This window comes from Pantherophis guttatus, chromosome 3 (assembly GCF_059756535.1).
Source record: "Pantherophis guttatus breed Tessera chromosome 3, ASM5975653v1, whole genome shotgun sequence".
Classification (NCBI taxonomy): Eukaryota; Metazoa; Chordata; class Lepidosauria; order Squamata; family Colubridae; genus Pantherophis; species Pantherophis guttatus.
This window is the reverse complement of record NC_142065.1, coordinates 43,308,308-43,328,465: the sequence shown is the minus strand read 5'-3', so window position 1 is coordinate 43,328,465 and position 20,158 is coordinate 43,308,308. Positions and strand designations below refer to the sequence as shown.

At 40.1% G+C, this 20,158-nt stretch overlaps 1 pseudogene; it reads right to left on the bottom strand.

Annotated features, from left to right (window-relative positions):
- Positions 1-4,091: 4,091 nt before the first annotated feature.
- LOC148114562 (uncharacterized) lies at positions 4,092-16,578 on the bottom strand (annotated as a pseudogene).
- Between the last annotated feature and the right edge of the window lie 3,580 nt (positions 16,579-20,158).

The following is a 20,158-nucleotide window of genomic DNA, read 5'->3' as shown; positions in this document are numbered from 1 at the left end:
ATCAAGTGTGAACCACTTCACTTTTCTTTAAAAGAAATAAGAGGCTAAGAAAAATGTCACATCTTATTAAAAGGAATCTGAATGTGTTTCACAAACTGCAATGATTTGTTACCTAATAAAGGAACTAACAAAAGAACTATTTGATGTTCAGGGAGGATGATTTATCCTCTTGAGCCAATGAGCATCCAAATATTTACAAGCTGTTTTGAACAGAATGATTACAGCCAACGCCTGATATTATTTGTATGGGGTGGGGAGAAAGGGAGAAGGAGTGGGAGAGGGAGGGAGGGAGGGAGGGAGGGAGAGAGAGAGAGGGCGGGGGGAGAGAATAGAGTGGTTCTTGGTCTTTTCATTAGCACAGATTGTTTCAGCAATTTTTTCTTCCATTCCCCGCAATGTAGTTGCTTGTTTTCTTTTGGGATAATTTGTGTCATCTTAAAGTTGAAATCCTTGATCTGCAACATCTTTAGCTTTATTTGTTTCTCCCCTTCCCTCCCTACCTCTGTCTTTCTCTTAGTAAGGAAATGAATTCAGATAATTTGCATTTATTGCTAAGAATCTACTGCTTTGTCTGCAGCCTTTAGTCTGACTGAAATGCTTTTCTGCTTCGCAAGACACATAGCATGGGGACAAAGTATGCCCTCTGTGCCTCCTTGCTTTAGTGAAAAATAATGCATTTTTGGCTTGCAAGTTTTTTTAATAATATTTATCATCCCAAGACAGATACAATAAGCAAATATATTACAGAATGCAATGATGTGATACTTGACATGGACCAGATCAATCACCTGGCAAGCAACCTTGAAAAAAGATTTTTCTTAAATGATTTCCAAAGTTGATTTTCTTTATGGATAGAATTCTCATCAGCCAAAGCACCCTGGAGAGCAAGCATGCAGTTTCAAAAATCTTTCTTCCTCTTCTTCCAACAATCTCATCCTGAAATTAATGCCAGTGTGTTCAAAATTCAAAGGCCATCACTTTTGCTCTGCTTAACAATATTACAGACTAGTAAAAAAAAGTTACACCCTAGGTTGTTTTCTTTTTGCTGCATGCCATATCTCATAGTTTTTATTGACATATGGGTTTTTTTAAGGAACAAACTATCAAGCAAATAATTAAGCCAATTAAACAGTGGTCTTGTTGCTTATGGGAAGTATCTGCACTGAATCAGCACATCAGAGTGCTCATTAAAAGCCTGTCTGGCCATATACATAGATCTGTTTGCCAGCAGCAAATTATAACTCTGGAGTAAATTATCTATCAAACTAACTATTAAGCAGTGCTTAACTCAGGGACATATGCCAATTTGCTATGTTATAGAATGTCATGGGTTAGCATCTGACTGTGGTGCCAGCATCTTTTCCATAACAAGTTTTGTTATACAGTGCCTATAATACTACCCACACATATATTTAATTGTATTTATTTAATATGAAGATATATTAATTCTTTAGAAAAATGGAAACATTTTAGTATGAGCTCTACTATGTTATGGTCACAAGCCATCTCCAAGTGATCCAACCCACCTCTACTCTATATCACTCTCATTTCCATGTTCAATCCCTGACCTAAGAGTTATGGGGATACAGATAGGACACACACTTTCCAACTGAAAAAGAAATAGTGGCAAGAACTATGGGAGACATTATTGCTTAAGCATGCCATTTGCCTCTTGAAATGTTTTATTTCAAAACAAACTTGCTGTGCACGCAATTTAATCCAATACATTTAGATGCATATTAACACATTATACATGTTACAGATACATATTTATTGAAATAATTTCCTGATATTAAGATACTAATTAAACTTTCTAATGGAAGAGCCTAACTGTATAATTGGCACGATTAAGGGTACCAGAGCCTTATTCATTGATACGGTAAAAGGATTCATGTCCTAGGATATCAGATACCTCAAGGACAATTGAATAGCCTACATAACTGTATCCTTATCCTTTTTTTAAAAATGTGTGTGTGTGCGTGTGCGTGTGCATGTGTGTGTGTGTGTGTGTGTGTTCTTTTGAATCAGGGTTGATATATGATGAGTGCTTGGAGAAGTCCCTGCAATTTTATTGACTAAGTTTAACTGAAGTGCTTTGCTGTACCTTCTGAGGGCTGAGAGGTAGTGACTAGCCCAAGATCACCCAGCTGGCTTTGTGCGTAAATTGGGACTAGAACTCACTCTCCTGGTTTTTAGAAAGGTGTTCTAACCATATCTTTGTCATGTATATTCCCTAATAAATGCATACCAAAGCATCATTTTTAGTATTTTCCATGCAGAATTTAGGGGCTAATCAGAAAATTATCACATTAATACATTATCTACTTATTAGCTCTCTCTCCCCCTCCTTATACACATGCATACAAAATAATGTTATAATGAGTCTTATTGCCCCTCTCCCATGACACTGGGTCCAAAACAATTGTTTTGATCCTCTGTAGTTATTTTGGTATGTTTTTAGGTGTACTTTCCACTATACAAGATAGATAAAAGCATGCTTTTCCCAAAACATAGTTGTGGGGAACAAATAAATCTTATTTCCAGAGATTTCTGAGCAACTAATTTCTAACTGCTTGTCATCTCCTATTGTCAGCTTGAAATTTCTTAAATATAGTGTGCTACATTTTCTATCTTCAGAAAATTCTTAATATGGAAATGTATTAAAAATGAAGAATAAATGCACAGATGAGCGATGGTACTAATATAGTTCAGATAATTCCATAATACAAATCCCCAGAAAATCTATTACTATTATTATATTTTTGAAAAGTACAAATTAGAGCAATTAAAAACAAAAATAATTAAGTCAATTACAAATTATTTTAAAAAGCTATATGTGTTAAAAAGAATATTGGAAACTAAGAAAAATTAATACAGTACGTTTCTACTTCTTTATATAAAAGTAGTAGTACTTTTTTATATAGTAGTAGTAGTAGTACTGTTTTTATATAAAACAGTAGTACTACTGTTTTTATACAAATTAGTATAAAAGTGAGATTGGTAAATTTCATTCAGTCAACTTTTAGAATTTGGTACACGTACATTTTTTTTCAAGAATATATAATCACTTTCCCCCCTGAAATAGTTTAGGCTTTATACTGTACATTCTGTCTTTAAAAATCTGAATTCCAGATTTTGAAGATGTAATTTAAAAATAACTTCTTTAAATATTTAGCTTCCTTCTAAGTACTTGGCCAACCATACTCCTAATATCTGACCTACAAGGAACTTCCAAGAGATACAACCATACAACAAACCTCTAGTCTAAATGTACCTCCAATTAAGAAGGCCAATAACAAATATTTGTAAACATTTACACGGCTTCCAATAGACCTGAAGATTTTCTGTTGTTGATTAACCTGTATTTAAATAGTAAGAAATAAGTCCAAGCTCAATGATTTTAGTACTATAAAGGTAAAGGTAAAGGTTCCCCTCGCACATATGTGCTAGTAGTTCCTGACTCTAGCGGGTGGTGCTCATCTCCGTTTCAAAGCTGAAGAGCCAGCGCTGTCTGAAGACATCTCTGTGGTCATGTGGCCGGCATGACTAAACCAAAGGCACACGGAGCACTGTTACTATAGGATACTCAAATTCTCTGTTCCAAAATTGTGGACATTATTCATTTATTAATATTTTAAAAACAACTGCAGATAACATCATGGAACTATCATGGGTAAAGTGAGCACTTGTCTGCTCACAACTAGGTATGAAGCTGTGTTTCTCTCTCTAAAGTGCAACACTGGTAGTTAGAACAGACTCTAATTCTAGCTCTGATGGTGACTCAGTGTGGGGCTAAGAAGACAACCACCCTTCAGACATGCTGTGTTTCTCATTCCAAATCTGCCACAAGGAGCTAGTTGTATAGTGCCTCAGGTAAACAGAGAAGTCCTGCAAAGATATGCAGACAGTATCAGGAGCTACAAGCTCAGTCCAGAGTGATAACCCCAGACTAGCTTTGATGAGAGTAGGGTAAGGAGGTGACTTTGCTGTCTTTACTCTAGGTCCATGTGCAATAATCAGTAGAAACCACCACCAACACTGTTCAGCTATTACAGTGGTAAATATGCACATCTAATCATTCAAGAACACTATCACTTCACTTCTTCTTGAACAGCAAGATGGCAAGCAGATTCTGCCAACATCACATCCATGTAGGCTTCAGTTAACTTTAGTGTTCCTATTCAGAAAGATAAAAAGTCTGAGTCATTGAACAACTTGTAATTAGTGAACAATATAACTGGCACTGAAAAACTGTAGAAATAGAGAAGTATAGCTCATGCATCAACTATAAAAATTTAGAAGCTTTTACATTAATGTATAAAAAAAGCTTTATATATTAAGCCTAATGTATAAACTGCCTTAAACTAATAACTTTAGGTCTTCAAATGTAGCCTTCATGATTGTTTGAATTTGCACTCAGTGTAAACAAAGTTAATGGTTTCCTTCAATGCATTTCCCTTGTCACCTCACTGCTAAACTATTGCAATGTGCTCTGCATGGGACCGCCCTTGCAAATCAGAGAGAACTCAGTCCAGAAAATAGCAGTGAGGGACCTGCCTTAGCATCCCCATGAGACACATCCCTGTTTTTCAAGCTGCACTGGTTGCCAAGATCTTTGCATGGTTGTCACTGGCTGCTTCCGTGTATAATTCAGGATGCTATTTTCACCTACACAGCCCTACATGGTATGGGGTCTGATTGTCTCAGGGACCTACCTATGTCCTGTGATTTCTGCCAGGCAGTAAAATCTGACAGAGTCAGTCTGCTCTGGGTCTGCTGAATTGAATAGTATCTTATCATGACCCAGGAAGTTCACCTTCTCTGACATAATATCTGGCCTCTGGAATGAGTTTTCCCCTGAGAGCATTCCAGAAGGCCTTAAAGAGCAGTCTGTTCTCATGGCCTTGAGATAGGGTAGGTAAAGCCTCCTTTGTTAAATGTTACATATGTTCTGATACATTTATCTGGATTTGACATTTTGTTTATTTCCTTTATTGTATTTCTATTTATTTTGTTGTATTTCTGTTGTTTCTATATTGTGAGGTATCCAGAATTAGCCTAGGGTTGGAATGAACCACAGATTAAATTTATAATAACGGTGATATTAACAATAGATGGAATCATGCTAATACATACACTAACATATTTACACAACAAGGAAACAAATAATGGGTTTGTCAAATTCCTGTGTAGCATGCTATTTGCTAAGAATTTGGGGGCCTGAATATATACTTGAAGATACTTTGCTTCTGAAAAGCTGTCTTGTTTAAAGCTTCTTATACTTATATATGTAGCAAATACCTTATGTTCCTAATCTCAGCTTTAGAATGAAGCAGCAGTCATATATACTCAAATACTTACTGGAGAAAAATATGATTTTAATGTATGTAGATAATTAACTGTGGATTTTTATTATAAATGTATAATAGCTTATCCAGATTCCTGAAACCTTTCCATCAAATTTTAGGTGAATCAGATCAAGCAAATTAAACTGTTCAGCTTGTACCCAGTGGGGAAAATTGGTGGATGACTCTTCAGCAGTCTTGCTGGAAGGAAGGCCCTGTCTTTCGCTCTTCAGCTCAAAAAATGCTTTCTTATTTTAGTCATATGAAAACTGGCCAATAGGAAAAACAGTCAGGGTTTGCTCCTGTGCTGGTTGCTATTACTATGATAGAGATCTTCATGCATCTTGCAGTTCATGTATTACCCACCCATGCTAGTTTCCTGCTAAATCAGTTATCTCTACAGATCTTGTAGTTTAATCCACATAAAAATAAGACATTTTAGCCATTAGTGTTATTTTATCCAAACATAGACTTTATCTGGAACCATTTAAAAGAAAATCCATTGTGACAGGTTGAGTAATCAGCAACCTCAAAACAATATAATCTTGCCATCAATAGAGACAAGTTTACAGCATATCAGATTTTTATCCATTTTTAACACAATAAAATGTGCATGTTCAAATACAGAATCAGACAATTGATTTGTTTCCCTACCTTCTCACTGAAGTTTAAGTAGCAGGGATGCAAGTTTATTTTTAAGTACTTTGCACAATTCTAGTGAAAATGCTTTGAGCCTGGAGCTTTTCATGATGCTACATTGTCTAGCAAAGTTTCAATTTCAGACTATTTCAAGGATGTCCTTAGTTGAGACTTTAATTTATTGTAAGAAAAATAGAAGATGGGGGAAGAAATAGGGAAGGAAACAAAAAGAATGCTATTTACTGCAAATGAATCAAAATACAGAAACTTTCTAATGAGATGGGTTACTAATACAGAGTTATTTGTCTAATTGAAAAACAAACTCTTGCTTTATTTGGATAATTTACAATTTTAGTTTCTAATGTTTTTACAACTAATTCTTTGGATTCCTGGCAATGTTGCTAAATGTTTGGCCTAAGTTGAGTCTTTTTATTTAGTTCATGTTGTAAAATTACTGAATGCTTATCATATTTATTTTGCTTATTTTGGGTGGCAGATGGAACACAGTTCTATGATCTTTATTGAAGTGTTAAGACTTATACTATTAGGTTTGCATTTCTATATGAGATATGTGAGTTTTGGGATCAGTCTTGGATTCTGGCAAGTAGTGTACATGAAAAAATCCATATGGTGTTCTTGCACAATATTTTTCAAAAGTAGTTTGATGTCATCTGTTTCCTAGGGGTGAGGCTCTGGCTCAGAGTCACTAGAACTCATCTACTCTTAAGTTTTTAGTCCAGTCCCTTTAATCACTATGTCAAAGTGATTCTCACATAAAAATGCAAGTAATAATATATTCCTGATCTGAATAAAAACAAACAAATAAACTACAATTCATTTATTCATAAATTAAATAATCGTATTAATCCCTTAATTACTTATTCTGAAAGGGAAATTTGAAAGAAATCTATCGTTATTATTAAATTGTCAGTTTAAAAGTCTGAAGATGTATTAGAACTTTTTCCAAGAGTCACTCTATTGGAGAGATGGGCAGCATATGAATTAATTAAATAAATAAGCAAACAAACAAATAAATAAATGAAACCTCCTGAAGGCCATGAATAGCATAGAAAAATAGAATAACAGAGTTGGAAGGAACCTTAGAGGTCTTCTAGTCCAACCTCCTGCCTAGGCAGAAAATCCTAGACTACTTCAGACAAATTATTATCCAATATCTTCTTAAAAACTTCCAGTGTTGGAGCATTAACAACTTTTGGAGACAAGTTGTTCCACTGATTAATTGTTTTAACTGTCAGGAAATTTCTCCTTAGTTCTAGGTTGCTTCTCTCCTGATGATTGGGACTCGTGAGAGTGCAATCACAATGTATTTAAAGGGCATTCTATTTGTGAATATTAACTTAAAAACAGAGATTCTTTGAGAAGCATCCTAGCATAGCTGTCAAATATTAAATGGAAAATAAGAGTTGGTGTAAAGTTTGTTATGTTTTTTAAAAACTTGGTAGCAAGACAGTTGGTTTCTCCCACACATTCAATGTCAGTGTGCTGCAGAAGGAACATAGTGACATATTGCCATCCACTCATTTCCACTTAGTGACTGTTTCCAGCATAAACAGCAATGCATCCTCATAAACACTATTGTGCAGGCCATAAAATATACATGGTTGTTTTTTTAAACTTATTAATGTATTATAATTTAGTTTAAAGGCAGGCAAATTGAAAAAGAAGAAGAAAAAAGGATTAGTAAAAATAATTATTTTCTTTTGGGCTGTCCTGCTTAGTTCAGAAATAAGTTGTACTTTGCCGTAATAAGATCCACAGAAAGCTAATTATTGTATAGTTGCTTCAGGATTAATGGAAATCCTCTGTTCAGATTAATAATTAATGTTCACAAAATCTAGGCAGGAATATTTCCTGATGTTCTTTATCCAATCTAAAATATAACCAAATTATTTCTATTGATAGAAGTACAGTGAAAAGCTGTGCATTAAAAATAATTGGCATATGAACAAATATACATAAAAAATATCAGTCTAATAATTATTTTTAACTGAGAGAACTCACAGCTGCCTTAATATAGGAATGAGAAGGAATAACTAAAATATTTGATAAAAAAAGAAAGAGCACAAAGTCAATGAGAAGATAGGAAAATGATTAAAAAACAAGCTTTGTTTTGTTTATTAAAAATGCTAAATGAACAAATCTGCCACAAAATTGACAGACTAAGATGAATGGCCTAGCATCCCTGTGATTAACTTGCTTACTTATTTAATTTATTTTAAATTAATTTTTTTCATTTCCCTGTTATAATCATGAGGAGAATAGAAATATTCAGATTTTCCAATAGCAAGATTCTAATTTGTACTTCAGTAAAATATAGAACTAGGTGATTATGTCAGTGTTGATATCTCCAGAGTTTTCTAAAGATAATCACATAAGTGCCTAATAGTAATTGTGGTTTGTAGAAGTGGGTTCATAGAGAAAAGTAGTTATAAAACTGAGGTCATCTCCTTGTGTCCAAATGGATACATCTCTTTTATCACATTGCCACCAAATATGGAAAAAAATCCAAAACTCATTGCATTTCCAACAATTTGTAGAGAATGAATTATTCATTCTAGTTATTAAGACTGGTGCAGTCTACCAATGATAAACATAATAATTTTCTTTTAGTATAATATTTGGAATAAATGTTTATTTTTATTTTTATTTATTTTTTTTATTTTATTTCAAATTTATATACCGCACCTTCTCCCGAGGGACTCAGGGTGGTGTACAGCCAGATAAAAAACATACAATACAAACATTAAAAACAATTAAAAAGATATATATTAATTTGGCCCTAATTTAAAATAAAAAACCAATTAAAAATATTTAAAAAATATATTAAGCCAGCCTGGCTTGCTAAAAAAAGAAAGTTTTAAGGGCACGGCGGAAGGCACCAAGGTCTTGGATTCTCCTTATCTCTTGGGGCAGCTGGTTCCAGAGGGTAGGTGCCCCCACAGAGAAGGCCCTGCCCCTGGGGGTCACCAGCCTACATTATTTGGCTGATGGCACCCAGAGAGGAGGCCCTCTCTGTGGGAGTGCACAGGTCGGTGGGAGGTCATCGGTATCAGCAGGCGGTTTCGAAGTTAACTAAGTCCTATGCCATGGAGCGCTTTAAAGGTGGTGACCAATACCTTGAAGCGCACTCGGAAGACCACTGGGAGCCAGTGCAGCTCGCGCAGGAGCGATGTTATGTGGGAGTGCCAGGCGGCTCCCATGATTACCCACACGGCCACATTCTGGACCAGTTGGAGCCTCCGGGTGCTCCTCAAGGGGAGCCCCATGTAGAGAGCATTGCAGTAGTCCAGGCACGAAGTGACAAGGGTGAGTGACTGTGCACAGGGAATCCCGATCAAGAAAGGGCCGCAATTGGTGAATCAGGCGAACCTAACAGAAGTACCCCCTGGCTACAGCTGTCAGATGTTCCTCCAAGGACAGCTGTGTATCCAGGAGGACTCCCAGATTGCGTGCCCTCTCCGCGGGGGCCAAAGACTTGCCCCCGATAGTCAGTGATGGAACCACAGCCACTCAGTCTTGGAAGGGTTGAGCTTGAGCCTGTTCCTCCCCATCCAGATCCGCACAGCCTCCAGGCAATGTTATTTCCTTCTTGCATTCAAATTCCTATTTTTGCATCTCTGAACTTGTGGCTTTTAGAGCATCTGTAGATTTTACTTGACAAATGCTGCTGCTGAGGTGTTCCAGGTGGGAAGTACTAGTTTCATCTCAACCCCGACATGATTGAATGGTTGTGACTCTCAGTCAGATCTAATGACCTTCCACCATTAACTCTGAACGTGGTTATACTCCTTTACTGCTACTTGGTGTGCAGTCTGAGAGTTGGCCTGGATTCATGGCTCTTGTTTGAGGAACAAGTGGCCGCCATGGCTAGAAGATCATTAGAACTAATACATCTTGTTCATGAAGCAAGATTTGCAATGAAAGTTAGTGGTGTAAGTTGCAAACATGTTATTTGTTGTAAAATCCAAATTCTTGAAACGCCAAGTGTTCAGGCAGACTTTAGAGTAAGCATATGGCTTGGTTCTGAACATTTCAGTTGCAAGAAAAGTCTGAAAGGGAACGGCATGATAAAAAAAAAATGAGTGCAATTGAAGTTCCACTTCATTTGCATGTGTATCACACATGTGGTACTCATAAAACCAGGTGGAACTTCAGTTGCACCATTGTGGACATCATTTTCACTTTCTTGATGATATCCTGCAGAAAATCTGCTCAAAAGCTTGCCTTTTCTTTCTTCTCATCTCAAACTATTTAAAGTTAGCAGTATTTTGCATTTATGCTACACATTATGTTTTTCATATAAATATGCATATTGTAAATGGTCTAGTTTTTATCAGACATATACATTGTAATATTTTCCCCTGAGAAAGCTCATCCTCCAAATTGCTGTAAAATTCTGCAATTTTTACTTACCCTCAAATTATATAAACAACTTGAACCACTAGGGTCAAGGTTCTTATGGTAGAAGGTAAATATATAATAGAAGAATTGTTTCAGAATATGCTTGTGAGCCTAAAGAACATGTCTGTAAAAATGAAAAGAGATGAGGCAAGAATAAACAATGAGAAAACCATTAGACTACAATTAATTCTAGTTTCAATTTTTGTCACTGTTGATAGTGACAGTCAGATGAATGTAATCCAGGAAATTTTCCACATAGTTTCTAGGCAAAAGAGGAAAAATTTAAAAATTAAGAAAAAATATATTTAGAAATTGGTAACTTGAAATAGTAGAAACAAAGAGAAAAAAATTAGTTAGCAATACACAGGGCATTTCTAGTATGCTTTAGCCATAGATCTTCAAGCATTTGCTAAATTTATATGGTCTACTGCAATGTATTCCTTCCTAGATAAGTAGGACTCATGGGGAATTATCAGAATTTAAATATATTAGGGTACGTCTATTTTTAGGAATTTAAAAAAATTGTGATCAGTTTGCATCTGGTTCTTAGTTAATATCTTACTGAAAATCTGTCCTCTTTCTACTATTCTTTCCTCTCTTCCCTTCTTTTAGACACTCTGATAAACCTCAGAAAACCAACTGATATAGAAACATCTTTTAAATCTGTTCTAATTGTCACAGGTCATTCTCACTTATAGTTATGATCAACAATAGGGCTATGGTCCACCTCATTGTAAAGTCTTACCCTAGTGCAGTGATGGCTAACCTTTTCCAGACTGAGTACCCAAAGCATCCGCCTGAATCCCCAAAATGCAATGTGTGTGTGCCCCCCCATATGCGCCCTGCCTGCCCCATGCATGCACATGCACCCCCGCACTCACCCCACCCCCTTGCGCATGTGCGTGCCCCACCAGGTACCCCACCCCCATGCATGTGCGGCAGAGACCCAAAGACCAGCTGGCCAGTGGGAGGTGCATGTGCATGCAAGACAAAACTGAACTGGAGCAACGGCTCACATGCCCACAGAGAGGGCACTGCGTGCCACCTCTGGCACACATGGCATAGGTTCACCATCATGGTCCTAGTGTAATTAGAGATGTATCTTAATTCACCCGAGATTTTTTTTTGGTAAGGAATTTCCCATACTACAGCTCTAGTCTGTGATAGGTATCCCTCCCTCTGGGACACTATTTAATTTATTTTTATTTTATGGAAGTGTCACTTCTGATTTTATGGGAGATTAGGGTTTATATATTTTTCCTTAACATACAAATATTTGGGAGGTTTTTTAATTTACTTCTTAATATCTAGATAATTATATTTTATTCATAAGCCATTATACCTTATCTCTTTTTACTTTATTATCACTTAAATAGACTTTATACACTTCAGCTATCCTTTTTACCTTTTTACCTTTTACCTTGGTTCTTAATTTTCTTAACTTTAAAATTTGATATTTATATAAAAATGTTCTATTACTACAATAAACCTGAACTATTATAAAAATATACATTACCCAAGTATAAACAGAGAGAGATCAAAGAAAGGTCATCTCATACTATCATTCTCCTAAAGCATGAATTTATTCAAATGCACCTGCATTATTGATCCTCCAAACTAGCTGTCACTAATATAAATGGAATAGTGTGGGTCCTACAAAGGAAAGTCAGAAAAGAGTGTATATTTCTTGCCATAATGTACACAATTTATTTGGGTAGCCCAGTCACTGGAAAGCATATTATATTATATTATATTATATTATATTATATTATATTATATTATATTATATTATATTATATTATATTATATTATATTATATTATATTATATTATATTATATTATATTATATTATATTATATTATATTATATTATATTATATTATATTATATTATATTATATTATATTATATTATATTATATTATATTATATTATATTATATTATATTATTATATTATATTATATTATATTTATTTATTTATTTATTTATTTATTTATTTATTTATTTATTTATTTGTTCTTATTTGTATACCGCCCTTCTCCAAATAGGACTCAGGGCGGTGAACAGCCAAAATAAAAACAATACATACAAAATTTAAAAGCAGTTTAAAATAATTAAATATTATTTTGGCCGTAAATTAAAACAACCCAATTTAAAATAAATTTAAAATTTAACTCAAGCCAGCCCAGCTAGTTGAAATAAATGGGTTTTCAGGGCCCGACGAAAAATCCGGAGGTCTGTTATAGTACGTATCTCTGGGGGGAGGTTGTTCCAGAGGGTGGGCGCCGCCACAGAGAAGGCTCTCCCCCTGGGGGTCGCCAGCCAACATTGTCTGGCGGACGGCACCCTGAGGAGGCCCACTCTGTGTGAGCGCACTGGCCGGTGGGAGGCTATTGGTGGCAGAAGGCGGTCTCGTAAGTACCCCGGTCCTAAGCCATGGAGCGCTTTAAAGGTGGTCACCAACACCTTGAAGCGCACCCGGAAGACTACCGGGAGCCAGTGCAGCTCACGCAGGAGAGGTGTTACATGGGAGCGCCTCGTCGCCCCCATAATCCCCCGCGTGGCCACGTTCTGGACCAGCTGGAGCCTCCGGGTGCACCCAGGGGGGAGCCCCATGTAGAGAGCGTTGCAGTAGTCCAGGTGGGAAGTGACGAGTGCCTGAGTGACTGTGCGTAGGGAGTCCCGATCTAGAAAGGGGCGTAACTGGTGTATCAGGCAAACTTGATAAAAAGTCCCCCTGGCCACAGCCGTCAAATGATCTTCTAAAGACAGCCGTGCATCCAGGAGGACGCCCAAGTTACGAGCCCTCTCCGTGGGGGCGAGTGATTCGCCCCCAATAGCCAGCGATGGCATCAGCTGGCTATATCGGGACGCCAGAAGCCACAGCCACTAGGTCTTGGAGGGGTTGAGTCGGAGCCTGTTTCTCCCCATCCAGGCCCGCACGGCCTCCAGGCACTGGGACATCACTTCAAGGGCATCGTTGGGGTGGCCTGGGGTGGAGATGTACAGCTGGGTGTCAGCAGCGTACTGATGGAACTCCACCCCGAAGCCACGGATGATCTCACCCAGCGGCTTTACATAAATGTTGAACAGAAGGGGCGAGAGGACTGACTCTTGTGGCACCCCACAAGCAAGGTGCCTCGGGGTCGACCGCTGCCCCCCTGTCAACACAGATTGCGACCGGTCAGAGAGGTAGGAGGAGAACCACCGCAGAATGGTGCCCCCCACCCCCAACCCCGCCAACCTGTGCAACATGATACCATCGACCATGGTATCAAAAGCCGCTGAGAGGTCTAACAGGACAAGGTAGAGGAGCAACCCCTATCCCGAGCCCTCCAGAGATCATCCACCAACGCGACCAATGCCGATTCCGTGCTGTGCCCAGGCCGGAAGCCGGACTGGAGCGGGTCTAGATAGACAGCTTCATCCAGGTACCGGGGAAACTGTTGCGCCACCGCACTCTCAACAACCTTCGCAACAAAGCGAAGGTTGGAGACTGGACGATAGTTAGCCAAAACAGCCGGATCCAGAGAGGGCTTCTTGAGGAGGGGCCTCACAACCGCTTCTTTCAAAGCGGCCAGCAGGACCCCCTCACTCAAAGAAGCGTTAACCATCTTCTGGAGCCAGCCTCGTGTCACCTCCCGGGAAGCCAGTACCAACCAGGAGGGGCACGGGTCCAATAAACATGTGGTTGCGTTCAGCCGTCCCAGGACTCTGTCCATGTCCTCGGGAGCCACAGGATCGAACTCCTCCCAGATAACACTCTCAAGACCTGCCTCAGTCATCCCGTCCGGACATACCCAGTCAGAGGCCAGCCCTTCCCAAATCTGAGCGATTTTGTCATACAGATACTGCACAAAGTCCTCGGCTCGGCCCTGCAAGGGGTCATCCCGCACTTCCAGATGGAGGAGGGAGCGGGTCACCCTAAACAGGGCGGCCGGGCGATTATCTGATGATGCGATAAGAGCGGCAAAATAACTAGATTTTGCCGCTTTTATCGCCACTAGGTAGGTCTTAATATGAGACCTCACCAGTGTTCGGTCGGATTCGGAGCGGCTGGTCCTCCAACTACTCTCAAGGCATCTTTTCTGGCGCTTCATCTCCCTAAGCTCCTCGGAGAACCAAGGAGCTAGGTGAGTTCAGTGCCGGGTGAGAGGCCGCAAAAGCATGACATGGTCCAAGGCCACGGCAGCCGCACTATCCCAGGCGGCCACCAGGTCTTCAGCCGAGTCATGAGCCAGAGTCTCAGGAAATGGCCCAAGCTCCATCTGGAACCTATCAGGGTCCATCAGGCGCCTGGGGCGGAACCACCTGGTCGGTCCCACCTCCCTGCGGCGGGGTGCAGCGGTTAGAAAGTCCAGTCGAAGGAGCGAGTGGCCAGACCATGACAAGGGTTCGATGGCTATATCCCCTATATCAAGGCCACTCAACCACTGACCAGAGACAAAAACTAAGTCCAGAGTGTGTCACCCTGTGTGAGTGGGGTCATGAATTAACTGAGTAAGGTCCATGGCCGTCATGGAAGCCATGAACTCTCGAGCCACCTCAGACGTTTCACCGATAGATGGCAGGTTGAAATCCCCCATGATAACAAGTCTGGGGGTGTCCACCGCCACCTCGGCTATACCGTTAAGCAGCTCGGGCAGGGCTGTTGCCACGTGGCAGGGAGCCAGGTACGTGACCAACAAGCCCATCTGTACTCCACGACCCCACTTCACAAAGAGGGACTCACATCTGGCTATCTGTGGAACAGTGGTCTCCCTTGGATCCAGACCTTCCTTTATAATAACCGCCACCCCCCCGCCCCTGCCCTGAGCCCTCGGCTGATGAAATGCACGGAAGCCTGGTGGGCATATATCCACGAGGGGAACTCCCCCCTCCTGGCCCAACCAGGTCTCCGTAATGCCCGCTAGGTCCGCCTCCCCCCCTGAATAAGATCGTGAATGAGGGCGGCTTTATTAATAACGGACCTGGCATTGCATAACATCAGCCGAAGGCTCTGGCCCTGAGAATCTGGACAGCCTGGGGAACAAGAAAAGCATTGGGGACCGGAGTGTGCAATCGCTCTAAGATAGCGAGTGCGCATTCCCCGAACATGATGTGGTCCCCAGCTTCCGCCATATCTGCCCCTCCCACTCACTATGCTGATGGAACAACCCTCTTCAAATCAAACTCCAACCCCCTCCTCGACCTCCGGTTCTACGTCCCTGATGTCGCAGCCCTTCGCTAAGGCTGGTCTTGAACCCGGTGGATTTCCCCCAGAACCCACCCTAATCTCCCCCGAACCACTTAAATTTTTTGTTAAAAACCCACTAAAAAACCCACTTAAAAAACCTCTCAAACTCTTCTTTGCTGCATGCCATCTCTCGGGGCTCCAACGCCTGTCATCAAGATAGGCCCTCGATAACAAAGAGGGCCAAACCTGCGAGAGGGGGGAATCTTGCAGGGCACGAAGGTCATTCACCGAGTACATCTGGACATCAAGGGGAGGTGATAATCCATGGCCAATAGCCAGGGGACAATTTGATGTTATCACAGTCAAGAGGAGTGAATGCCAGGCTTCAATAGAATTCCAATGGGACACATAGGACCTCATTGCCCTCTCATGGCAATGGCAGGAGTAAGAATGCTGTTTCGGACCGGTGAAGGGTGACCCAGCCCCCCTCTCACGGCGGCTGGTCAACCACGATCGTCCAAAGAACCGGAGTTGAGACAGCAGCTGTAGACCCACTCCATCAAGACTTGAATCCCCAGATGTAAACCTCCATTCAATGGAGGGAAAGAATGGGATCAGGTCAGTCCACATAGTCCAGGGCAGGCTCAACGGTGGAGATCATAACAGTCAACAAAACTCCAGGGAGGTCAAGATGACACCTAGTCCAGGAGATGATGGGAGGGAAAAGAGGAGAGCCAAGGCAACAAACGCCAGAGGGGGGAAAAACCCTCAGTCATGGTCCAGCTCTTCCCCATCCCTCCAGATCTTCCTTATAATCATGCTGCTTGTCTCGCCCAGCCTTCATAAATCAACATGAAGGCCTCTGGGACGACCAAGGGCCAAACAACAGCCCACGATCACCCAGGAGATCTAACGCCACGAGTAAGCAGCTGCCACCATCTCCAACACTCCCACACACCAAACTGCAGCGGTCCCTTCCTTGAGCCAGCGGCCGCCATTTCCACGCTGCCAGCATCGCTGCCGCCGCCGTTGCCAGCCTCCCCATCCTCACCTCGCCCCCCTCACCACCCTAGCACATGTCCAGGGGGCTGGGGAGGATCCTGATGAGGGTGCCGCACCACCGCCATTGCTGCGGCGCTGACGCCGTCTTCCTGGCTCTGCCGCCTTTGCCATGGGAGGTCTGCCGCCACCCCCTCCTCCTTCGGGCCGCTCTCGCCATCCTGTGGTCTCCACAAGCCGCGAGCCTCCGCGAGCCTCCGCGAGCCTCCAGGACGTTCTAAGAAGCCGGAGACCCCTCAGCAGAGAGCCCCGACACTCCTCCAGCTGGGCCAGGGCTGCAGCGATCGAAATTCAGCCCTTCAAAGGCCCTCTGAAGCCATAATCACCCCCCCCCCCGAAACACTGGAGTCACAGGGAAGTCGCCATCTTGCACATGCGCAGAAGAGATTTAACAATTCTTTTATATTATAGTCCTTTAGACCATCATACTCTTCAAGGTGAGATCCATCCTCAGCCTCTTGGCTTTCCAAAAGGGTGTGGAAACCTGGCTCTGACAATTGGTTTGGGGCCCCAATGGGGATATTCCATTCTGGAGGTGGTTAGTAGACTAAGAAGATCCTATCTCCACCTGCATTTATTTATTGTTTCTTTTAATCTACCTTTTTATAACAATGTTTAATGTTTTTAATGTTTTAATATTCGAGTTGTTTAACATTACTTTATAAGGTTCTAAATCACCTGGAGTCACTTAATAGTAAGATGGACAGCATAAAAATTTAATAAATAAAAATAAAAATCAGTAAATATTATGGGTTTTTTTCCCTTCTGAATTTTTCAATAGCAATGTTTTAACCTTTTAAGATATCTTACTGCACAAAAACACTATTGGTTGATTCTTGCCTTTTAACAAACCCAACAAAAAGGGGTGTGGCCATGGAAGAGTACTTGGTCTAATGTACCCTGCTATCTTCCTAGCATATCCTTTTTCTATATGAAAAATCTGTACAAATCATCCTCCTATGTATGTAATGTAGGCATCTGAAAGAATTGTGTTATGCATGCCATCTAAAAGTTTAGATTATCTTGAGGTGAGCAACAAAGATGATTAGGGGACTGGAGGCTAAAACATATGAAGAACGGTTACAGGAACTGGGCAGGGCTAGTTTAGTGAAGAGAAAGACCAGGGGAGACATGATAGCAATGTTTCAATATTTGAAGGGCTGTTACAGAGAAGAGGTGCTCAAACTATTTTCCAAAGCACCTGAAAGCCAGACAAGGAAAAATGGATGGAAACTGATCAAGGATAAATTTTTTGACAGGGAGAACAATCAACCAATGGAACAGCTTGCCTTCAGAAGTTGTGGGAGCTTCACCACTGGAAACTTTCAGGAAGAGACTGGACTGCCATCTGTCAGAAATGGTGTAGGGTCTCCTGCTTGGGTGGGGGGTTGGACTATATGGCCTAGAACATCCCTTCCAACTCTGTTATTCTGTCCTTGCAAACTGAAGCATTAGAGAAAAAAAGGCAACATATCAACATTTAAAAACATAATAAGAAATGTGGGTGATAATTGCCAGCATGTCTAATTAACTGCTTTTAATAGTATTTCAAGTAGATAAATTCAACCTATGTATTAATTCTCCACTCTGAAGAAATCTTTGAAAGATATTCCTGAAGTTGATATCATCTTAATAAAACGCACAGAGGTCATCTTACAAGTCTAATTGCATAATATATGAATGTCAGATTTCTTTATTCCACTTGTGGCTTAGAAAGTCTTACATTTTTATGATAAACAAAGAGATTAATAGAGCCATTATTAAAGTGTCTTTTATAGCTAATTTACATTAACAAACAGAGACAAAATGTGGTTCTTTTTATTGGCAAAATATCCTCACTCAAGAGATGTAAAATAGGATAAAACAGTTTATGATCTAAGGAAGTCATTCTGACCTTCCAAATGGCTGTGTCCATCTTTTCCTCTTACACACTATTAGAACATCCTAAATAAATGGACATTGGCAGCCATGAATTTTCTGGAATTAGATCTCCTGTATTTTTTTATTTCCCAGAGATGCTGATTATTTCTAAGTCGAGTCATGCTGCTTTCAGTCTTGCATTCAGTCTTGCATTGCATTGGAATTAAAACAACTAGTATTCTTGCCATGAAAAAAAGGGGAGAATGTTGAGACTTTAAACAGCCAACAGATAAAATTTAGTTGGGGAAGGTTATACACTAACCTAGATCTAAGGAGAAATTTCCTGACAGTTAGAACAATTAATCAGTGGAACAACTTGCCTCCAGAAGTTATAAATGTTCCAGCACTGGAATTTTTAAAGAGATTAGATAACCATTTGTCTGAAGTGGTGTAGGGTTTCCTGCCTAAGCAGGGGGTTGGACTAGAAGACCTCCAAGGTCCCTTCTAACTCTGTTATTCTATTCTATTCTATATATGGACTCATTGAGCAAAGTCAGCAAGCAAGAAATTCTAATGTTTTGAAGAAGATGTTCTGTCATTGTGCATTTACTTCCTATATGGAAGTTCTTCAAACTTCTATACATCTGTGCACACACATACATATACAGATGTTGAATAACATGAAGTAAAATCCTGAGTCCTGAGATCCCTTAACTGGAGTACTCAGTGGCTTATCTGCTAGGCAGAGCATCTGTGGCCAGGTTGGGAGAAAATCAATGCTTATGGTTTTATTTCTCAAATGTTCTCATATGTTTTCCCTACTACAATAAAAAGAACTCTGGGCAGCTTACAGTAGACGTAGAACCTAAAATTAAAATATCCATAGTTATCCTAAGTTAAAACCAATTCAAATAATAATAAGAACCAGATCACACACATAGCATAAAAACATAAAAATCATCAGAAACCCAACAAGAGCACAAAATGGCATCAGGTGTCAATTTTAACAAAAGATTCTCTGGAACAATTTAGTACTGAATATTTTCCAGAAATCCAAAAAAGATGAGGCCAGCTTGATTCCCCTGAGGAGATTGTTTTAAAGTATGAGAACTGTCTAACATAAGCAATGTCTGCTAGTTTCAGCTCCACAAACCTCTTGAAAAGGTGGCATGATAATGGGACTTACTGCCTTTTTTAATATCTCAAAGTGATACTTATTGTTTGGCGCAAGTTACCCCAACCAGGATGAGAATTTTGATAACCATATTTCAATAGTGATTGCCTGAGGAATATGATGTCAGAACTGGGGGTATAAATATAGTAAATGATCTCCATTTTTGATCTGATTATCCCATTTTTGTGACCAGAGTGCCACTGCCATGCTATTGGTCAGAATATACTGATAGTTAATTCCAGACCTGTTTGCAATAAGCTCATCTTCATTCATAATTTGGTGATGGATGAAGCAGCAGATCATATACACTGAAAATTGACTGTCAAGGATGACAGGGTTGCCTTGTCAGAGATGTGTTCAGGATCTTTAGCATCCTTGAAGGCAAGGTTAGGGAGAAGAATGACACAAGCTGCACTTGTTGCAATGCAAGATGCTGGTTATTAAATATCATAAGGCCTAGTTATCTGAGAACAGGATGTCTATTC